This window comes from Euprymna scolopes, chromosome 22 (assembly GCF_053919585.1).
Source record: "Euprymna scolopes isolate OS-2025 chromosome 22, ASM5391958v1, whole genome shotgun sequence".
Classification (NCBI taxonomy): domain Eukaryota; kingdom Metazoa; phylum Mollusca; class Cephalopoda; order Sepiida; family Sepiolidae; genus Euprymna; species Euprymna scolopes.
Window position 1 is genome coordinate 82,799,390 of NC_136503.1, and position 24,762 is coordinate 82,824,151.

Consider the following 24,762-nt stretch of genomic DNA (forward strand, 5'->3'; position numbering starts at 1 on the left):
GGCATAAAACATTCATTCTACATAAACGGGCTATAATTTTTGCCCGTTTTTGGGGATGAAAAATAAATCTAGTTTAATACATTAAACCAAATTACTGGACAAAATAAAATTAATAAAATCTGAAACATTAAACTTTCAATTATTCAAAACATTTGTGACCCCCCCTCCACTTCTCGTGCCAAGCTGTTTTATCTAAAGTGTGCGGTCATATCCCCCCCCCCCGGCTGACAAAAAAAAAACACCTTAAAAAGTGCTGACCTAAATATGTATGTAAATTTAGCCCGGTATCCCACCCACAGGATGAAAACAGCTGTCAATTTTCAATGAGTTAAAGTACCCCCCCCCCGGGGACGTGTGCCCACACACATAATAAACAGAGAATACATTCTATTTCTCACAAAAATAAACAGTCCATTCATTTTCTCACAAAACTAAACAGTTCATTCATTTTAGCGGGATTAAAATGCATCTGATTTTGACCAGTTGTTCACGACATTTTGTTGCTTTGTTTGTCAAATATACTGAAATATCAAACTATTTGAATGCAACAAATATATTCAATATTCGCGCCAAACACGGAAACACATTGGATTTGACTTGGATGCAACAGTCAATGAGATCAGACAATACGCAGCATTGCTTGGTTTTCTGGATTTTTCAAATTTAACCTTACAAAATAATGCTTTTAAAAAATGTGGTTAACTCCTATTTATTATTCGTGCGAATCACGCAAACACATTAGATTCGATATTGATACAAACGTTAACGAGATTGGATGGAAAAATTTTCTTCTCTAGGTACTCCCCCCCCCTCCCTTAAACTTAGCAACACCAACAAAATGAGGAAAAACATATGCCAAAATAGCAAAGTTTCTTTTAATTAGGGTGGATGCCACTGAAAGTCTCAGAACAAAAAATAATTAAAAAAAAAAAAATTATTTAATAATAATATACAGCATTACTTGATTTTCTAAAATGTTTAAATTTAACCTTATAAAATAATGCTTTGAATAAATGTAACTAACTCCTATTTCACACAATATTATTAACACACCTTGGCTCAGACTGTAAATATAACGTTGTACACATGTTTACACACAGGACCCACACGTTGTATGCAATCTACGTTGCAAAGAACAGAAGAATAACTCGACTCACTTTTTTTTTTAGCAACGACATTTATTAAATATTTTTTTTATTTTTTGGAATTCTTTAAGATGAGGCTTCATAATTTATGCATTCATTTTTTTGTGGACTGTTATCTTCATCTTCATTGTTGTTTCACTACGTTTTAGCCAACTCATCCTTTGGCCTTCTTCAGGTGGTTTCCTACCTCGCCGCTGTTAACCATCTGAAGAAGGCCCGAGGATGAGTTGGCCTAAACGTGGTGAAACAACAACAACTACAAAGATGAGGATAACAGCCCACAAAAAATGACAACAACATTTATTTCCAAGTACTTTCCCCGAATAAAACGCGATTCCAAAGTGCTCGTCTTTTCTTACACCTCTGTCCTCTTGAACGTCATCCACGTCTCTAACGTGCTCTCGATCATGCTGCATGTGATCGTCGGTCTATGTTCACACTCTTTTTATAGTCTTTTTCTTTTACAGGGTTCAGCATCTGCATACACACGTCCACGCTCTGTTACATGAAGAGAACTATATTTATTCAGAACAATTGAACCAACAGAACATGTCCATTGTTTTTAATTCGTTTTAAATTTAAAAAAAAAAAAAAAAACGCAGACACATTTACTGAATTTTCATATATTCTTGATCAAATAATTTTAATATTTTTTTGGTATGCGACGTACATGTTTGACAGACAGACATCTGTTGATAATTATTTTACTATTATATAATATTTTCTTTTATTGTAGTTGAACTATTAATCTTGTATTTTACATACAGATTATATTTTTTCAGGAATTAAAGTTTTAAGACCTAGTTTAGGAGTAGGCTTTTTTGTCGGCCAGCTATGTAAGCCCTTTGCTCTCCACTGGACTTTTGGCTAGTCTGTTTGGAATTTAGGTGATTGGATGCTGATGATGGGGTTTCTTTATTTGCTTCCAAGATAACAAAGTAAATAATTATTTTTAAATATTAATTTTTAAACTTCAGGAGAAAGGTGTATCTTAGCCCCGTATTTAAAACTAAAAGGTAGAGAGCCTAGTTCGTCACCCTCCAAAACAATCGTAATTTTTCATTATCTGAATTATTCTTCGTGTGTGCCATTTTTCCTGTTTATTCACTCGTGCCATTTTTACCAAGCACTCGTGAAGTCTGTGTTAACTTTTTTTTTTTTTTTTTTGCATTTTCACCCCAAACAAGGCACAATGCCACTTTGATATAGGGGGCTACTATCTGGGACATAAATTGCAGAGATACTATGAAGGGAGTTGAGCAACAAATATTTGTTTACATTACACTTGAACTTCTGCATGTCAGTACAGTCGAGGAAGCAGGAACCCGGAAGGGAATTCCAAAGTCCAGCAGTTCTGGGGAAGAAACTATTAGAGAAGAAGGCTTTCTGGCATCTACGGATCTCTACTGTGTAGGGGTGGGATTTTGCTGCTTGTCGGGCTTGTTGAGGGTATTTACGTCGAGGGGGTACAAGGGCTTGTAGTTCGTCAGAGCATCTACCATTAAAATATTTGTAAAACAGGCAGAAGGATGCAACATTTTGTCGATGGAACAGAGGTTGAAGCCTAGCTGACAGTTCGGGATATATTAGGTTAGTGATTCTCTTTTGAATCCTGTCTAGGAGTGAGAGATTAGTAGCAGGTGCACTAGCCCAAATGTGACAGCAATACTCCATACATAAGCGAATGGTGGCCTTGTAGAGGTACAGGATACTTTCAGGCGTAAGTAATTTTCCAGCACGATAGAAAAATCCCACCTTCCTCGCAACAGCCATGGTAATGCTCTCAATATATCTGTTCCAACTCATGTTCTCTGTGAACGTTAAGCCGAGGAGTTTGAACGAATACTTTCAGGTAATGTATCATCAGCCATAGCTGTTGGTGGTTGAGAAGGTTTCTTGTAATTATTAAAGAAAAGAAGCTTGGTCTTGGCAGCATTGAACGTTGCCATCCATTTTTTATCCCATTCCACTACAGACCGGAGATCTTCCTCTAAGGTTTCCGCCATTGCCTTGGATATGTGTCCATTCGTTTTTTCCCCCGTGCCTGTTATAGAACGTGGTGTCATCAGCAAATATACTCATCTCAGAAACAATTTTATCAGAGAAGTCATTTATAAATATGAAGAATAGTAAAGGTCCAAAGATTGATTCCTGCGGTACACCCACATTTATATCATATTGTTTTGACGTACGCCCATCGAGGACAACCTGGATTCTTCTCTTATTTAACTTTTTCTCCTCATGATTTGTCCGAAATTGTCATCTACCGTACATGCTTTTCTGATGACCTTCATTGACCATCCATACTTGATCTTTTTCTCACTTCTGTTTCTGTTTCATGTCCTGTTTCCTCTTCTCCTCCATTGCACTCATCTGATTATATTGTTATTGAGGTTGATTTTATTGTGAAGGTTTCTTTTGTTGTTGTTTTTGATTATTATTATTATTATTATTATTATTATTATTATTATTATTATTATCATCATTATTATCATTATTATTATTATTATTATCATTATTATTATCATTATTATTATTATTATTATTATTATTATTATCATTATTATTATCATTATCATTATTATCATTATTATTATTAGTATTATTATTATTATTATTATTATTATCATCATTATTATTATCATTATCATTAGTATTATTATCATTATTATCATTATTATTATCATTATTATTATCATTATTATTATTATCATTATTATTATTATTATTATTATCATCATTATTATTATTATTATCATCATTATTATTATTATTATCATCATCATTATTATTATTATTATCAGTATTATTATTATCATTATTATCATTATTATTATCATTATTATTATTATCATTATTATTATTATTATTATTATTATCATTATTATTATCATTATTATCATTATCATTATTATTATCATTATCATTATTATTAGGAAATTGCGGCTATGGAAGAATGCAAGAAAAAATCTGTTTTGGCATTAAAAATAGTTTTATGTTGTTTTTGTTATTTAGTGCTAAATGTGGAATTATTTTAATTTAAAATCCAATTAGTATTATGCATCTAAAATTGAGAAAAACAAACTTGAAAAGTGTCAACATTATGCGGAGAAGCGAAATTAAAACAAGATGGCGACCGAATTTCACCTGATTCACATAATGTCGACACTTTTCAAGCATGCTTTTCTCAATGCATAATACTAACTATATTTGAAATAGAAATAATTGTTCATTTAGTGATATATAATGAAAACAACATAAAATTATTCTTAGTGCCTAAACAAATTTTTTCTCATTCCACGGTCGCGATCATTATATATTACTTATTATTTACTCACTTGTTCTCAGACTGACCATCATCAGCGATCACTCGCTAGCAATAACCTGTGGTGTTCCCTGGAGTTTGAGTGAAAAATCTCCAGATGCTCTCCACTTGATGAACAGGATAAATGGCTTCATGTTATTGCAACAGCCGTTTATCTTTGATCTTTTACTAGCAATGGCCATTATTGGTATTCCCTGTGGTTTGACTGGCAAAAAGCCTCACCGAGACCCCAGTGCTTTCTGAACTTTTCCAATAGTAAGCTGGTTAGTACTCTCAATCCTCACTCTTTGCAACTTTTTCATGTGGCACGTTCCGATGTTGATGCCAGCATCTTTTTTTTTGGGGGGGGGGATAGCATTTTGTGGTTTTGGTTTCCTTGGTTCCCTGTGGTTGTGTTCTTTCTGTTTTTGTCTTATTTTTATTGCAGCATCCAAGTTACTGGTTAGTGCTTACAGTTTATGTAGGTTGGTTTCTGCATTCTAAGATTTTCCTTAAGATTTCAGCAGTTTCCATTATTGCAGTTCACTGTATCTTGTCATGGAGGATGGAAAGACCGAGGAAAGAAAGCACTAGCTAAACCTTTGCTTAAGGAGTGCAAAGAGGACTGAGACGTTGGGGAGGCTTTTTGCCACCCAAATTCCAGTGAAGACCAATAGTCGCCGCCAACGAGAAACAAGATAAGCAGCTGTTGCAATAACGCAAATTTATCCGAAAAGATTATCGAAAGAAGTGGAGGGTACTAGAAATCAGGGGAGACTTGTTGTCACCCAGACTCCAGAGAACACCACAAGTTGTTTGCAAAGAGAAATCTTTGATGATGGCTAGTGTAACTACTCCTTGTGAGTAAAAGTACATAGTTTGAGATTATTATTATTTTTTTTTTCAATGTAATCATTAGATATAGAAGCTTGTGTACTATTATCTAGGAGGAGAAGAGAACGAGGAGTGGGGTATTTAGTGAAATTGACAAGTTATGGCTTTCACTACTAATTGATTAGTCAGTTTTGCCGTCACATTTATAGATCACTACCCCGCCCCCCTCAGCGTTCTAACCCCTGTCAACGTTTTCTTTGTCTCTCAAAATGACCAACATCCTTTGGGTGAGTCACAGCTGATGTTAATTACTGCTACCCAGGTCAAAGGTAGGTCAGCTGAGATCATCAGCAGGGCTAAAAAGAAAAGAAATATCAGCCAAGAGATGTTTAAAGAACAGATTAGGGTTTCAAAATTGAAGGACCAGCAGACGGAATTTATTCACGTTTAAATTATCATCTCAAACAAAGCAAACTAAATGGGTAGTGTTTTTTTGTTATTTGTTATCACCATCATGAAATGCGTTCATATAGGAAGTAAAAATAAAAATAAGTTAATTTATAAAGATCGTGGCCATGGAAGGAATAAATAAATCTGTTTAAATATTAAAAATAGTTTTATGTTGTTTTTCGTTGTCAGATAAAAACGAAATCGGGTCGAATTCAGTAGGTATTTTCTTTTACTCCAGTTTCTTTCACATAACGTTAACACTTTTACAAACCGGATTTTTAAATGGAAACCATTTCTTATTTAGTAATATATAACGAAAACTGGATATAACTGGATAAAGGTCCTTAGTAATTCGCAATTGTATTTTTTGGGCACCCACACTGAGAATTGAACCTTCAATCTTCAAGAGAATATCACTTTTACAATTGATTTTTTTTCCAGGTACTCTAACAACTGCACCACGGGTCCTTGTAAGTTCGACAAGATACACCTTAAGAAGGTCGGAGGTTACATTGATTGGCGTTGTTAAAATGACAAACAAGATGAGAACAACAGTTCGAAAAATCTAAATCCTCATCTCAAAAATTCAGAAACGTAATACCATCTTGTTTTGCTTTGTCTTCTTTACATAATGTTGATACTTTTTCAAGTGTGTTTTTCTCAATTTTAGGTGCATAATACTAACTGGATTTTTAAATGGAAATGATGCCTCATTTATGATATATCTTGGCCTTTTGGCTAGTAACAAAGTGTGGTATCTGTTCTGATACTACGCTTCACATTTTCTAGCCCCGATCAGTGGAAGAGAAGTCTTTCTAGACTGAGGCAATTTTTTATTTTTGTTCCTATCCAGAGTGTCCCTTTTTGGAAAGCTGGATTTTCCCCCACATTAAAAACCGGCCTTGTGTCCAACTCTGTCCTCGTGAATAGGAACAAAACAAGACGTACTTTTAATGCATAAACAGATTTTCTTCCATGGCCGCGATCTTTAAAAATTACCCCACGCGAGCACAATAACAAGAAAATGCATACACGGTTATTATCAGTTCAGTTCGATCACTGCAGATAATAAGATATGCGAATGGGACAAATTGGAGGAGGAGGAGGAGGAGGAGGAGGAAGAGGAGGAGGAAAATTATTGGCTACAAAAGTCATATGACCTGAAAGTGATGAGTTCAATTCTTGTATAGGGTAGTATCTTTTCATTTGTTCTTCAACCACACGCCAAAAACGTTAACATCTTCGGTAATGTTTAAAAAGAGAAGAGCGTGAGAAAAATTCCGTATATGCATTAAAATAGTTTTATGTTGTTTTTGTTAAGTATTAATAGGCGATGAATCATTTCTATTTAAAATCCATTCAACATTATGCATCTAAAATTGAGAAAAGTATGCTCATTTTTATTTTTCCGTTTTGGTTTCATTCTACTAAGCTCTCAGAAATCAAACCCTCCCTCTCCTTCCTGGGGCTAAAACTTGATTTCTGTATGTATAGATATTCGAATATTGCATTAAAGTTCTTATTTACATCTCAAACATTGAATTAGTAAAGAAGTTTAGAACATAATTTTCCTCTCCCCAATTATCTATTTAAATATGTTATATCTTTCTTGTGGTCTCTTGATCTTACTGGATTCCAGGACAAGAATTCATCTAGTCTGGTGGAGTATCCAGCTTCGCGCTATTACTTGAGGCAACGTCACTTGGAGAAGGTGTACCGTTTATTGAATTTCGAGGTTTACTTGCAGGGAAAAGTATCTTCATGCTAGGTTGTCCTGACAAATCCCGATACAGAGAGACCTTGTATACATGTGTGTGTGTGTACCAAAATATTCGAGATAATGATAAGATAAATTTCAAACCCATACAACTTTCAACGTAGTGATAATTTAAAAAGAATTTTACTTTTTTGAAATAAAATCATTTAAATTCGCTAGAAAAAAAAATGTATACTTTTCCTCAGTATCCATTTCAATTCAGAATGTTGAACACAATAGAAAAAAAAGTGAAAAAAATATTCTTTTACATTTTGAAAATAGTATGCAAAACACACCACAATTGCTAAAAAAACAACAACACACACACAACGAAAAAAACTATGACCTGTATTTACAAATGAAAATAAAATAATAATAAAAAAACAGAGCAAACATTTCTACATTGCAATAAAGAACTGAAAGTTCTCAACACTCATAGAAAATGTAAAATTCTTGGTGCACAGGGGACCTACACTTGATAAAAATGATAAAACGCAAATAGTGATTAAAAAAAAAGTGTTCTGAAAGCCAATTTTGTGAATTATTAATAATCAAGAAAAAAGTTAAGCTCATCTCAGGCTTGGTAGTAGAATTGTTTAAAATAGTCAAACCTATTTTTTGAATATTTAACGCAAAAAACTAAAACTAGTGAAAAAGTATTCTTTTATATTTTGGAAATACAAACAGAACCACGCCATAATTGCTATATATATATATATATATATATATATATATATATATATATATATATATATATATATATATACGGGAAATTGTCAGCGAACAAAGAGTCCTTAACTAGTAAATTTAGTTTCAGTGAAAAAATTTGAATACGTGAAAATGTAAAAAGATGCTCAGAATGTCATTCCAGTGAAGACTCTGGATATTCAGGGAATACAAGATGTAAGTAAGCATGGCAGCTGTATGCAAGTAACCGAGTCGTGTGCGAGGTGACGTCACGACAAGGAAGAAAGAAAAAGGTTATAAAAAGAATGTATGTGCAGACCGGAGATCATGTTAGAGACACGTGGGTAACATCGCAGCCGAGACGAGAAGTCGTGCGTGGTTGAAGAAGAAGGAATCAAGGTCTTTTGTTATAACCTGAAACAAGGAGTTAAATTTCTTTCCTCTTTCTTTCTTATATTTCTTGCGATAGAGTCTACAATGTGCTGGGTCTCTACATGTTAACACGTGTGTAAGCGTGTGTATTACGTTACAAAGAGATCGTGAGAGAGGAAGAGAGTGATAGACAGAAATATAGAAGGAGATTAATAGTATGCCAGCGGCATTCACCCTAGGCAGATTGAACTGGTTTCCTCCGTGAGGAAGCATCAAGAAAATATTAAATTCACAAGTGATCCCCAGTCAGGGGAGATGACAACTTTAGGTTTCTTGCAGGTTTTGCAGGGAGGTGTGGACATCCTCCTACATACAGCGTCTAGTATTCCCAAATGGTCACCCATCTAGAACTGACAAGGCTCCACACTGCTTAACTTCAGTGCTTTAACAAGAACTGTTGTGTCAACGTGATTACAGGGTGGCACGATAAAAGTGTCGCTCTAAAGAAAACATCACTACTTTTATTGAAAAAATCAATTCAGGTAACTTGATGTAGTAGAGTTGGCATCTATTCAATGTAACCACCTTCAGCCTCAATTACCGCTTTGATACAGGTCTGGAACTGAAAATATGCCCATTTCACAAGTGCCGGTAGGAGCTTGGCAAATACTCAGCAGATGACGGCGATCAGGCTAGCTTTAGTGTTGTGGGAGGTCATGTTGGTGATGTTCTAAACATATGACCAAACAAAGTAGTTCAGCAGGTTCAGGTCGGGGAAGGAGGGGGGCCAGTGAGAGAAGAGTACAATAGAACTCCTTCTGAAGCCAAACCCGAGTCTCTTTGAACTTGTGGGGCAGCGCAGGATCTGCTAGCGGCCATCTGATTGCACCAGGGAATCATCGCACTCTTCAGCACATCCAGCTACACTTTGGTGTTGACTTTCAAGCTGATTTCGAAGATGTGAGGTGGCATGATGTGGCTCTCACTTGAAACCACACCAAAGACCATAATCGTGGCCAGAAACTTTGTTTTCATCACCTTGAGCACGTCCCTGTTATTCGTGGCAATCTAGCAATGCACTTTGAGGGTGCTGGCAATGATCCTGTTGTCATAACTTGAATCGGTCGAGAGTATGAGTTGTACAGCAGTGCATCTCCAATCTCGCTCGTTGAACATTGTGTCACTTTGAGATATGATGATAGAAGGCTCCTATCACTCTGTACACAACTGGCCAACTAGTAGATGGTTTGCAGCAAAAATAAAGAAAAGCGATTTTCATTAAACGGAAATGGAATCATGTCATCTTTCCTCGAGCGACAATTTTATCGTTCCACTCTGTATTCTGTAAAGTAAGTCTCCTGTTTTGGAAAATATTATTTTCATAAACTATTATGATTTTTTTTCTCATTAATTAATGGGTGAACATTAAAATGGCTTCTAACAAACAAAATAAAGGATGTGTCTATTTTGGGGGGAAGGGGGAGTAACAATAAATGACCAATGTAATGAAGCTAATTTTTATGCCCCCCTTCACAAAATGACCAACTTCCTTTAGGTGAGTCACAGCTAATGTTAAGCTAATTTTGATGAGAATGATATAAGTAGTTCATTGGTAAAATGCAGATAATTTTATTGCATAAAATGTTCTAATTTTTTTAGGTTTGATTGAAACGTGATCGTGGTGAAGTGGACAAAATGTGTCAATATCAAGTGAATAAGCGAAATCACACGACATCAGGTCAAATTCGGCCGCCATCTTGTTTTGATTTCGCTTGTTCAAATAATATTGACACATTTCAATCATGTTTTTCTCAAGTTACATGCTAAATATTTAACGAAAACAATGACATGAAACCCTCTTAATGCCTATACAGATCTTTTTGTCGCAATCTGCTCTAGCCGCGATCTTTAACTTTTACTCTGTATAATGTTTTATCATTTAACCATATGTTGAAACAGCATTCAAATCTGAGGTAAACAGAGTTTCTGTATGTTCCTTCATTTAAAGAACAAAAGAAAATGGATAAAAATATCCACCCTTCTTATCTTCTTCTGACAACAGAATATTCTTTTCATTATTTTGACTCTCGAGTATATATCCGACACAGTTAGACAGTTAATCACCCGAGAACCAAATCACTCTGTATAAAAGCATATAAGATATCGATGGATACATTCTTGAGAGTTAAGAAAATTAAAAGAAAATGCTGTTGTCCTAGCCCTACTTATGACAATGCATAGCTAGTGAATATTTCCTACCAAAGGTCAAGGTTGTTTTAAAAATATTTAGAAAAACAGATTTCCCATCCATTATTATTATCTGAATAACTCCACGGTTGTTTCCCTTAAAGCCTTTTCCCTGTTTATTTTAATCACACAAAATACATGCTAAACTATTGTTTGCTTTCCGGTTTGATTTTTTTTTATAATCCAATCCAATTGTTCTAATAAGCATTAAATTGCAAATAATTCATCAAGTCACCAATCTCTTATTGTATTTCTGTTTATCACGCTCTTCCTTTCTCACGGTCTGCTGTTTTTATGTGATTTCTATCACCATCGTTTCCGTCTCTCTTCTTATCAACGGCCGAAGACAATAAAGGAAAGAATAAAACTATTATAAACAAAGGAAATAAAACCGCTAGTATTAAAACTATTAAATCCTATCCGAGAGTAAAAAAAAAACAAAAAAAAAAAACAGGAAAGATCTTTGTGCCTGTTTTACAAATATTTTAAAGGAATGTGCGCTGATGAACTCATCGCACTTGTATCCCGACAAACCCGCTTAGCAACAAGATCCCACCCCTTCGCTGTTGAGGTTCCTAAATACAGAAGGGGTTTCTACTCTAATAGCTTCTTCCTTCGGACAGCCTGACTTTGGAATTCCCTTCCTGCTACTTGCTTCTTTGACTGTACTGATATGCAGAAGTTCAAATGTAACGTAAACCAAAATTTTGTTAATCTTGCGTCCAAGAGGCGATATGCCTTGTTTGGGGTGAAGGTGAGTAAAAAACAGAACAAGTGAAGCATGTATGGTCCCCCGTGAGTGCATAGTGAACGAGGCATAAAAAAATGACTACGTTCAGCATCCCCCCCCCATTTAGCCACAAAAGTCCCCAGTGGACGTCAAATCCTGGTGAAAATGAACAAACGGTGCAGTTTTAGGCCTTAACATATGTAAACTTGCACCATGCAAAAAAAAAAAAAAAAAAAAGAAATCCATCATTTAGCCCCAAAAGTCTCCAAGGCTTTAATATATTTAAATGTGAGTTCAGCACCATGCAAAACTGCTAAATAGACATACACAGAAAAATTTAGACAAATATGATAAAATAGTCCCCAAAATGGAATGTTTTTATTAGCCCTAAAAATGCCCCATGGGGCACACCACACCGAAGAGTTATCGCGAAGTATAGACAAACAAAATATATAGAAATCAGTTAGTTACAACTTTTCAGAAAGTTTTATAAAAATCCAAGGCATCATTTTTTTTTTTTAATAAGCACAATAGTGTCAATTTTAGCCATTTTAACCCGGAAGCCCCCCCCCCCCCAGGGGGCAACCGGAGTTTTCCCGGAACATCTGTCCTGTTATTTTTTTAATTCATATCATGTTTAATGTTTGTGCAAATTTAAAAAAAATTCCAAGGCGGACAAAAAAAAAAAAAAAAGGGGGGGGGGAGAGAAGGTGTACAGAAATGGTGAGTAGGAAGCGACCAAAATATCACATTTAAAGAAACTAAAATATTAATTGAGCTAAACTGCAGTAAACTTATTTTTTCCTTACTTATTTGTGTCGCCTTCTTTGTGTTGTGTTTATCGCGTGCGACTTTCACTTGAGAACTGTATTTACTGTTTACAAACAAGTTAATTTGGCGTTTTGGCTTTGTTTATAATCCGCAGAGATTCGAAAACGTGGTAAACAAAAAAAAAAAAAAATCAAATATACAACAAATAAATATTATCATAGCCAATAAAAGTTACTCTACAACCTACCTGCATCATTTTTTAAAAAGTATTTTTAAATGATTTTTATGTCAGCTCAAATATTTTGTGAAAAACAGCACAAGAAATCGAAAACTAGGCTTCTCGAAGAAATGGATAAGACGGCAGCCATCTTGATTGCGAAATTCAAAAGCACGTAAAAAGGAATGATATTAGAGATGAAATGATGATGATGATGATGATGATGATGATGAAAATAAAAACAAAGCATTTAAAACTACTTTAAAAAATGGTGCAGGTAGATTGCAAAGTAATTTTTATTGGCTATGGTAACATTTATTTGTTGTATATTTAATTTTTGACCCCTTTTTCGAATCTCTGAGGATTGTAAAACAAACCCAGCTTTCTTTTCAATCCTAAATATTAGTCATTAGATATTGAATGCTTTAAATAATAAAAAAAATGTTACGTCTTGTAAATCAACCGCCCCTCCCCTTCGTTTGTTTCTGATTGCCAGTTTCATGGTATGAATTTCAAATTCTTCAGATGAACTCAAAGAGCAAATAACAATAGACACACGAATGGGATCAGACAGCCACCCCCGACCGCCTCCTATTTTATTACATTTTTGAAGATAACATTTTTTTTTAAGATGACGATGCGTATTTATACTAAATTGATAGGGAGTGGAGAGAGGATATCGAGAGTTAAGCGGGTGGGGGAGTTAGCAGAAAAAAAAAACCCAAAAAACTAATGATTTGAAAATTAAGAGGTGGAGAAATGATTAGAAATTTTGGTTGGTAAAGGTTGAAATGAACAGAAAGAAGAAGAGAAAAATGGAAAGGCAAATGGGATCTGACGTTTGGAAGAATTTTCATGAAAATATTTAAAGACGGAGAAGTGAGACGGACAAAGAGGGAAAGCTAGTCAGAGAAGGAGAACGAAAGAGGAGGGAGAAAGCGAGAAACAGATAGAAATAAGAACAGGGTGAGAGATCACACAGCAGATAGAGAAAGCAATAGGGAGAGAGAGAGAGAGGGATAGAGAGAAAGCGATATCGATAAAGAGGGGCAGATAAAGAGAGACACAGAGGGGGAAGAAGGGAAAGGGACAGAGAGAGGTAGGGGGAGGGGCATACAGAAAGAAGAAAGAAAGAGAGAGAAAGGGGCAAAGAGGGATAGAGAGAAAGGGATATTGATTATCGATAGATAGGGATAGGGAAAGAAAAAAAAACGAAGCGAGCAAGAGAAGAAGAAGAAGAAGAAGAAGAAGAAGAAGAAGAAGAAGAGGTCTAAAAACAAGACAACCAGAAGTTTGGTTAGCGATGATGACAAAAAAGTGATATATTGCTCACATGAGATATTTATTTTTATTTATTTTTTAATTTAAAATTGCTACGAGTAAATTTTAATGAAATATTCGAGTTTTTGTTGAGTTTGTATAAAAGATTACCCCCCCCCCCAAAAAAAAAAAATTGTATACAGAAGCACAAACAAAAGCAAAGAGTCAAAGCAACACTATAAAGGAAGGGGGGGGGGACCATTAAGACATCCTCTCTGTCTCCCCTTCCGTCAAATAAACGAGAACCGTCCCATTCTTAAGATGCGTCTTTCCAATCTGCGTTTCTAATGCTATTTCTAACTTAAACGTCACAGACGGAGTGGTAAACAAAGCTTTGAGAGATGCATGAACACATCTTAAATTATTATTTCAACCTTAAGCGTGACGAACGGTCAGGCAGCGTCTTATACAAAGATGGGGCATTTTGCAATTACAGCAACAAAAAGAAAACGTGATCAAAAAAACAAATATATTACAAATAAATGTTACCAAAGGCAAGATGAGTTACTTTTATACTTAGCTGGATAAGTTTTTGTTTTAACTTATTTTAACTTACTAAATTTACAAATTTGCCGACGACACCACACTCTATAACAGGCACGATGGGAAAACGAATGAACACTACCCAAGGCAATGGCGGAAACCCTAAAGTAAAACCTCCAATCTGTAGTGGAATTGAATCAAAAATGGATGGCAACATTCAATGCGGCCAAGACTAAGCTTCTTTGCTTTAATAATTACAAGACACCTTCTCAACCACCAACAGCTATGGCTAAAGATACATTACCTGAAAGTACTTAAACTCCTCGGCTTAATGTTCACAAGGAACATGAGTTGGAACAGATACATTGAGAGCATTGCCAAGGCTGCTGCGAAGAAAGTGGGCTTTCTCTACCATGCTAGAAAGTTACTTATGCCTGAAAGTATCCTGTACCTCTATAAGGCCACCATTCGCCCATGTATGGGGTACTGTTGTCACATTTGGGCTGGTGTATCTACTGCCAGTCTCTCCCTCCTTGACAGGGTTCAAAAGAATCGCCAACCTGATAGGTTCTGAACTGTTATCTAAGCTTCAACCTCTGTCCCATCGACAAAATGTTGCATCCTTCCACCTGTTTTTCAAGTATTTTAATGGTGGATGCTCCAACAAACTACAAGCCCTTGTACACCCTCGACGTAAATACCCTCCACAAACCCCACAAGCAGAAAAATCCCACCCCTACACAGTAGAGATCCCTAGATGTAAGAAAACCTTCTACTCTAATAGTTTCTTCCCCAGAACTGGTAGACTTTGAAATTCCCTTGCGGGTTCCTGCTTCCCCAACTGTACTGACATGCAGAAGTTCAAGTGTAATGTGAACAGACAACTTGCTTCTCAACTCCCTACATAGTATCCCTGCAACTTACATCTCTGGTAATAGCCCCCTACATCAAAGTGGCACTGTGCCTTGTTTGGGGTGAAAGTGTTATAATAAAAAAAATGTATTGAGTCTGAAGTTAAGACAAGAATAAAATGGCTGACATTAGACGGTTATCTGTAGAGTCTTGATAATCGATCAAAAATCGAAAATTAACCAGAATACTGGTAGAAGTCCACCCAACACCTGCCCCCAATCGTGCAAAATGAAATGTTCTACCGGTATTTTGTCTAATTTTCGATTTTTGAACGCTTATTGAGTCCCCAGATGACCGTGTAATATCAGCTGTCGAGACCATTGGTGGATAAGGGTTAATGTGTGTATGGTAGTCATTGGGACAATAGTGTAGTAATCGTTAGTAGTGGAAATTGTCTATGATTAGATTATTTAAGAGGACGGTTCAACAATAATTTGTTTACATTGAACTTGAAGACGACAATATCGTAGTCAGCTGGAAAGCAGACCAACAAATGGTGGGATCTTTCTATCGATCCGGTAGATATCTCACTGCTGATGTTATTCTCTATCTATATAAGAGCCAAGTACGTCCAAGGATGGAATACTGTTGCCACATATGGGCAGGAGCTGCTAGAAAGGACTTGTCCTGCCTTGATAGAGTTCAAAATAGACTTCGTAGCCTCGTAGGAGATGTCCTTTTCTCCTCCTTGCAACCTCTATCTCACAGAAGAGATGTTGCGAGTTTGTCTCTGATGTATCGTTATTTTCATGGAAAGTGTTCAACTGAGCTTCAATCCATGGTCCCCCCTCGCCAAACTTTCACAAGAAACACTCGTCTAGCTGTAAACACTATCAATAATTTCCCCCACTCTTTATCTGTGCCTAAACCTAAACGTAGATTCCATGAACAAAGCTTATTTCTTAGAACTGTACGCCTGTGGAATTGTCTTCCGTTTTCCTGCTTTCCGGCTGACTACAACATGGTTGTGTTCAAGTCTAAAGTAAATAAGTTCTTGATGAGCCGTTCCGTATAAGTTATCAAATTTACCAAATTTTCATTACTAATGATTACTATATTGTCCAATTTCTACTGTACACTCTTTAACCCTTACCCTTGAGTGGCCTCTGGGCCTTGATAATGTGGTGATGCCTATGTAAAAAAAAAAAAAAAAAAAAAAAACAGAACAGAGTTCCCTAGGTTAGCAGTTCCAGGAAAGAAGCTTTGTTCATGGAATCCACGATTATGTTTATAGGCACCAATAGAGTGGCGGAAATTATAGATAGTGGTTTGGGCTAAGCGAGTATTTTTTGTGAAAAATTGTACTAACCTGCAGAAGTTTAAATGTAATGTGAACAAAAATCTTGCTGCTCGACACCTTACATAGTGCCCCTGTGGATATGGTCCCAAATAGCAACCCCTAACGTTCAAGTGACAATATGCTTTGTTTGGGTTAAAAAAAAGAGAGAGAAAGAAAGAAAACGAGCTAAAACTTTATCGCATGACGAGCAGAGCCTCTCCTCGATATATTTGGACGCATCCAAATACAAAAACAAACAAATCATTTTCGTTTCTTTAAAACTATTAAAACAGTGTGGAGGGGGGGGGGTATTTTCTCTTTTCAATATTCAGTGTGTGAAATTTTATTTTTAATGTCTTCTCAGGCAAAGGATGCCAATGAATAAGTGCTTATTTTATTGGGAAGGATTGCATAAGCATAAAATTGAAATTAGGCTACAGGTTACAGGGTTGAGCATTAACTGCATATTGCTCATCAAGACAGGAGCTTAATCACCATTCAACTGAAAAGAGGGAATGGAAAAGGAGAGAGAGAGAGAGAGAGAGAGAGAGAGAGAGAGAGAGAGAGAGAGAGAGAGAGAGAGAGAGAAATAATGTTCAAAAATGGTGGACGGAGCTGGCGTAGTTTTTTTTTGTTTTTTTTTTAATGAAAATAAAATTCTTTCCTCTGTTTGATGGAATATAAAAACTTAACGAAAGGTGGTCGGTGGGGGATGTCATGAATTATCTTTGGTCTTCAGAAGTTGAGTTATTTTGAAAGAATAATATTAAAAAAAAGGCTGACGACTAGGTATTTATCTCCTTCCCACGGCAGAAAAATGTAACACAAGGATCAGAATGTGCGATTTAAGAGACAATACCCTAGAACTGCAGCCTGTAAAAATGCCTGGAAAGCCCCGTCGGCATTCTATAACATAGCGCGGACGCACGTATGAAATGATGACCCCAGTAGGGAAAAATAAAGACTTTAAAAAAGAGATCATGTTAGAGAGGTGGATAACGTTGGAGATCGCTTTAGAGGCGCAGATAACGTTGGAGATCACGTTAGAGGCATGGATAACGTTCGAGATCACGTGGGTGACGTAACGACCATAACAACGAGGAAATAAATGTCATTGTTACAAAGGAAAAGCGAATTAAAGTTCTTTTCTATTCTTTGTCTGCTTTTGCGACTGAGGCTTCCCGGACAACGTTACAATTCCCTGGTAAAGGTGCCTCAAGCGATTAGCTGGGAACTAATCCTTTCTCAAAGAGAGAAGGTAATGCCTGGGAAGGTTAACCTCCTAGAACTGCACAAGCCCAGCAACATACCGCAGTCAATAAGTAAAAAGCTATTTCAAATAGCTTAGACTCTGTTCACTTTGGTGTCAAGGGATTAAATATTATTGCAAAAATAAATTTAAAAAAAAAATGTTGCAGTTATTTTAAAGAATCAAAATTTAGAACAAAATTTAAAAGAAAAATTGAAAAATGATTAAAACATTTTTTTTAATAAAAGCAACGGCAATATTTTCGAGATTTGAAATTTCATCTTCATTAATAAACCAATAAAATGTGTTTTTGAATTTTTAGAGATGAGGATTGATAATTTGTATTATTTGGATTCATCGGACTATTGCCTTCATATTGAACGTTATTTTCATGTTTCAGCCGACGTAATTACCGACCTTCTTCGGGTGTATCTTGATGAACTCTGAAATCTTTCTGTCAAACTCGGCAATTTTCACAGATTTTTTAACGAAACTTTAAACGGAGGTAGCATGTTCAATCCTCGGTGCAAGATACAATTGAAAATTATTTGAAACTTCTATCCGGTCGTGGCTGAAACGGTTCCGTTCGAAATTTTGTGCAGCTTCTCTGTTCGACAGAAAGATTCTCAAGTTCCACAGGATACGCCCAAAGAAGGTCAGAGGTTACATCGGCCGAAAAGTTGTGCGAATAACATTCAAGATAAGAACAGTAGTCAGAATAATCCAAATTAATCTACTAAGGACGCGGAGACGGAAGTGGAAGGGAGAGGAGTTCTGCTTGCTGAATGCAACAAACTCTAAGCGGTAGACATAGGAATAAATTTCACTCAGTGATTTTTTCATTTCGATGCAACATTTTAAAAAAGGGAATTTTCAGATATCACTTCTCAAAATTCGTTCCGATAAACGCGGTTCAGAGTTCATTTAATGAAACAAACATAACCTTTTTTTGTCAAGGAGGATTTTTTAAAAATTATATAATTCAATATTCAAAGGAATTTCTGCACAAGTACACTTTAACTCGCCAGAAGTATTTATTCTTTTATTTTTCATTTTCGGAATAGTTAGACTAGCGAAAGGGGGAGATAACCCCAAATTAATGATTGTTTAAAAACAACAAATTCATAAATATCAAAATATTCTAAAATAACTGTTATTACAATTCTCAAGACTTATTTTGTTAAAAATTATTTAAAAGAAAAAGTTATATAAATATACGTTCCATCCATTTCATAATATTCTAAACTGAATTTTATTTGTGCATTTTGAAAAAATAATTATTTTGAGAATAATTATTTTGAAATAATAGAGCGTTATATTTTTTGTAAATTATAAATAAAATTTATTTTGAAATATCGTTACTAAATTGCTGACAATTTAAATTACATTCAATAAATATTTCATTATTTAATGATTTCTGTTGTGACACTTTGTTATTTTATTGAACTTGTTTTGAATTACCAGAAAAGTTTGTTTAGAAAACAAACATCAATTTTGGATTTTCTTTCCTTTTCGCTAGTATAACTCTTCTAAAAGAAATCTGGCGAGTTAAAGTGCACTTGCGCTAGAATTTCTTTTAAAATCCCCCCAAAATCTAGATTTTAGTGGGGTGTACCATGGTACAACTTGGTTAAAATAAGAATATACCATAGCCAGCGGTACTCACTCTAGGCAGGTTGAAATGGTTTCTTCCCAAGGAGGAAATCTCATGGGAATATCAAATGCACAAGAAGTCTCCATTCGCAAGTATATCCCGGTCAGCAGAGATTATAACATTAAGTTTTTGCAGTTCTCGCAGGGAGGTGTTGACGTCCTCCTACAAACAACACCTGGTATTCTTAAATAGTTACCCACCTACTACTGACCAGGCTCAACGTACTTAACTTGGGTGATCTAACAAGAACTGATGTGTCAACGTGATTATGCCATATATATGGCATAATATTTACGCCAATAAATAAGCAACGTTGAGCCTGGTTAGTACTATAATAGGGGACATTTTGGACTTCCAGATGCTGTATGTGCTCTCTGCCTATCTCGGCATTATTTCCAGTCCGTCTTGGGCCTCTCCTTGCCACTGGACCCAAGCAGTACCGATTCAGGAAAGGTGTGCTTGGAGATTCTGCAACCCTTAACTCACAATTACATGCGCAGCTACCCTTACAGAGGTGTCCATTGTTTCTTGAGACTAAACAGAGGAATCGCAGTTATGCTGGTAATGACTTAAAAACTGTTTATCTGATCAGGTGGAAATTTTGCATCGCGATAATTTTTATCAAAGAGCATCAGAACCATAAATCAAATTTGGAAAAAATTGGAAGTTGAAAAAACAAAAAAAAAAAAACATACACACAAAATAAAAAAATTGAAAAGAATTTACACGTTTTTGGAAACGTTATTTTTCGGACAGTTTCTCTTTCCGCGGAAAGGCCACTGAAAAAATGGTGGGATCTTTCTATCGATCCGGTAGATATATCACTGCTGATGCAATTCTCTATCTATATAAGAGCCAGGTACGTCCCAGGATGGAATACTGTTGCCACATCTGGGCAGGAGCTGCTAGAAAGGACTTGTCCTGCCTTGATAGAGTTCAAAATAGACTTCGTAGCCTCGTAGGAGATGTCCTTTTCTCTTCCCTGCAACCTCTATCTCACAGAAGAGATGTTGCGAGTTTGTCTCTGATGTATCGTTATTTTCATGGAAAGTGTTCGACTGAGCTTCAGTCTATGGTCCCCCCTCGCCAAACTTTCACAAGAAACACTCGTCTAGCTGAAAACACTATCAATAATTCCCCCCCCACTCTTTATCTGTGTCTAAACCTAAATGTAGATTCCATGAACAAAGCTTCTTTCTTAGAACTGCACGCCTGTGGAATTGTCTTCCGTTTTCCTGCTTTCCGGCTGACTACAATATGGTTGTCTTCAAGTCTAATGTAAATAAGTTCTTGATGAGCCGTTCCATATAAGTTATCAAATTTATCGAATTTTCATTACTAATGATTACTATATTGTCCAATTTCTACTGTACACTCTTTAACACTTATTCTTGAGTGGCCTCTTGGCCTTGATAATGTGGTGATGCCTGTGTAAAAAAACAAACTTTTTGAATTGTGGTTCCACTTATTCATTTGAAGAACTTGAAGGAATGAAAAATAAAAATTTAGACTATTCAAAATGTTAACTAAAGCAAATAATTCCGACTGGAAACAAACAAACAAACAAACAAAGATGGGGAAAAACTTAGTTTAATAATATTTCAGTCCACAGCAGATATTCCGAAGCATTCTCCAAATCTCCAAGAGTGAGAGAGGAATGGGGAAAGCCAGTTTCATGAACTAATCACCAGAATGCAAGTAGACAGGTGTGGAAGGGCGGGCGAGGTGGTGGTGTGATTGGACCCTCCAGCCTCCCTAAATCTTGGCTTTGATTTTATAATTGACCTTTCGAGTTATAAAGAAAAAGAAAGGATTAGAACAGCCGTGCTCGGTAATAATGTGCTTGGTTTTGTTTACTTGGCTGAGTTGAGGATGAACAGACTAGTAATTTGAGCCATGGCTATTGGGACTCCCCCACCACGTCCTTTCAAAATAATGTGTAGACTCTGAAACGGATGTGAGAAACAGTCTTTCATTTACAATGTTTACCCTTATTCTTGAAAAGGTATTGGTTCCTTCTTATAGAGGTGTATATACGTAATTGTCTAATATATGAAAAAATGATGAGGTTCACAAAAAAAAAAAAAAAAAATGGCGAAAAGAAAATGGTGATGGCGGTGGTGGTGCCGCAGAATGTTTATTTTCCTTTTTCCTTCCTAATTTCATCTCGCCAGTAATAACAACACGCGTTCTTGATAAGTGAAATATCAGAATTAAAACACCCGGTGCTAATTGCAAAAGTTCCGCAAAAACAGGCATTTGTAGTGTGGGGGAAATAACTGTTCCAGCATGATTAAGCCACCTATGAGAAATATTGATTCAGTATTCACTAATATATATATATATATATATATATATATATATATATATATATATATATATATATATATATATATATGAACAAATGATTAATAAAACATGTTAAAAGACATCTTGAAAAAGAGTTAAAAACATATTTAATTTTAAAAAAGGAAGCACAAGATAAGTGGATAGTCCTTAATCCGCGGAGTTTCGAAGAAATACTCTCCTTCTCATCAGAGGGCAGGAATTAGCAAAATGCAGGATCGGATTTTGCATATAAAAGTATTTAATGAAACTACAAGCAAGTCACAGATCTTACTTGGTTAAAAAAAGGGTGAGGTAAGGGGAACAGGAAGCAAAAGAAAAATGATAAAAAGATTTCACATGAATGGATAGTCCGGTGAAGGGTAAAAATCCAAAAATGGTAAATCCAAAACGGTCGAATTTAAAATTTCAATCCAATAGGTAAATTCCAAATGGTCCAAAATAATCCAAAAGGCAGAGTTCCTTAGAAAAAAGCGCAAATGGAATGAATTCCAATTCATTAAAAGAAAAGCACTGGAGATAAAATTTAAAACACGTCTGTCAAGGCTGGATGAATCAAAAAAATTAAGGTTTAAAAAAAAACAAAAAAAACAAAAAAAACCCGAAAAGCGGTGAAAGTTTAAATTTGAAAAGCAAGGTAAAACTGACCCAGACAAAAAGCGCGAAAGTTAGTGTTAATAATTAGGTCAGCTTAGATATGCACGTGAAAGTCCCAGAATTAAATTAAGAAAACTGATCAGAAGAACAAATAAATGGCCAAGTTTAAGAAAAGTCTGTTATATATATATATATATATATATATATATATATATATATATAAAGTGAAAGTAAATAAATAAAAAAAATAAATAAAAATAGAAAATTATATATATAAACACACATACATATATATATACACATACACATACATATATATACATACAGACACAACAAATGCACACATACATGCATATAAATATATATACATATATGTATACATATACAATAACACACACACACATATATATATATACATATATATACAAATACACACGCATGCATAAATATATACACATATCCAAAAACATATAAAAGTTAAACAAAAATATACACACTTACATACAAAATAAGGGGAGGGAAAGGCCGGTATCTACAAACTCCGGAATAAGGCAAATAAATGTGTATGTAAATGCATATAGTGAAATATAAGTAAACAAATACATAGAATAAAAATGAGTAGGTTGATGTATATATTTAATTAATAGGTATACTTATACCATAAAACGGAGACAGCAGATGGAAAACCGGCCAAAGAAATAAAGAAAAACAAATAAAATTAAAAATATAAAAAGCTTACAAGGTAAGATTATAAAAAAAAAAAAAAATTATGGGAAAAGATATATATTATATATATTAATAGCTATGTGATTTCAAATTTACCATATTTAAACTTGGACATATGTTTGCAATAGGAGATCAGTTCGTTTTTAGAGTTTATTATATTACTACTTTGAGGGGAGGTTATAATAGTTATAGCTATGTACAGAGGTGACAAGACTTAGATCCTGGAGTGTAAGACTTAACTTTTTTTTAGGATGGTCCATTTAATTGAAAAGTGGGTATTGGCAGAGTTAAGCTTTTTAACCAGTGTAGTTAGAGAAGTTCCCTGGTTATTATTTGAATTTTGGTTATTGAAAGAAGAAATGTGGTTTGAAATTCTTTTCTTTATTAAAGTTGAAGTAGCACCTATATATGTATATGTTTTATTAATAGCTCGGGGTCGAGAATTAATATTAATTTGTTGATTTATACTGGGAAGAGAATTTAACTTTTGTTCATTTTGATGAACAGAGGGTAGGACAGTAATTGTAGCAGGATTGGTTTGGAGGGGATAATTAGTGTTATCAGTGTTAGGATGGCTGCTATGAAAAATATTATTATTATTATTATAGCTGGTTGTATGATTGAAAATAGAGGGGCTGGTTGATTCGTTTGTTGGATTAATAATTATATCAGAGGGAGGGTCGGAAGAAGGATAATTTGGTGGCAAAATGTTATTGCCTATTATGGGAGAATTGCGTGGGAGCTCTGTAATTGTACAGGAATATATTACATCTTTATGAATGCAATCATTATTGAGTGGGCAAAGATGTTTGTTAATACAGTTGCAGTTTCTTTTTGGTTGGATTGGGAAAGGGATTTTTTGGGCTGATTTAATTTTTTTGTTATTAGATGCTAAGATTCTTTGTGCTAAATTAGGCATAGTAGAATAAGAAATTCTTATTGAGTTTTTATTAAAAATTGAACTATATCTGTCTGGGTATTTGAAAGAGTTTTCTACAATATTGAAGAATTCTTTAGGTATATTAGTTTTAACATTTACGCTAAATGGAGGATTAAACCAAATATTTTTCTTTCTCCTAGTGCGACAGGGTGGGTTAAAAGTATTACGATTAGCATGTTGGTTCGGATTATATTTGTGGAGTGGACCATTGCTATTGATAGCAGCAGATCTTGTTATTTGAACTGGTTTCTTACGAGTCATATTGTGTGTGATTACAGATTTAAGACGGCATACAGGTGGAGCATAATGGTTATATTGAATCTTTTCATTGTATATATATATATATAAGAGAAAATTAAAACTGTAAGTTGAACTTTACAATCAAAATTTATTGTTCGACTGAATACTCCAAAAAACAATTTACAAAGTCCTTATTCCGCGGAGTTTCAAAAAATGCTATTCTTGTTATTCTTCTCATCAGAGGACATAAAGAAATCAGCAAATTATATTTGTAGCAATGTAATGGCATTAAGTAAAACCGCATTTTATTGTAGTTATAAATTGCCATGAAAAGAAGTGAAAAAATGTTGGATATGTAAAAATATATATATATAAAAACAAACCGCGCATAATATTTCATCTAGCATGAATATTATGCGTGGTTTGTTTTTATTTTTTTTACATATCCAACATTTTTTCATTTCTTTTTTTATTTGCATCAATTGAAATGAATGGCTCTCGTC

The 24,762-nt window shown here is 34.9% G+C and overlaps 1 protein-coding gene across 3 annotated transcripts in view; it reads right to left on the reverse strand.

The window, feature by feature from the left end:
• Nucleotides 1-24,762, reverse strand: part of LOC145243512 (disheveled-associated activator of morphogenesis 1-like) — a 415,531-nt gene that overhangs the window by 256,726 nt on the left and 134,043 nt on the right. Inside the window, exon 1 of one of the 3 annotated variants that reach the window (XM_080106479.1) lies at nucleotides 12,335-12,353. The exons of the other annotated variants lie outside the window; for them this stretch is intronic. The gene's annotated coding sequence lies outside the window, so the exon portion shown is untranslated. Of the gene's footprint in view, nucleotides 1-12,334; nucleotides 12,354-24,762 lie in introns of those variants that run through there. 3 annotated transcript variants of the gene reach the window in all.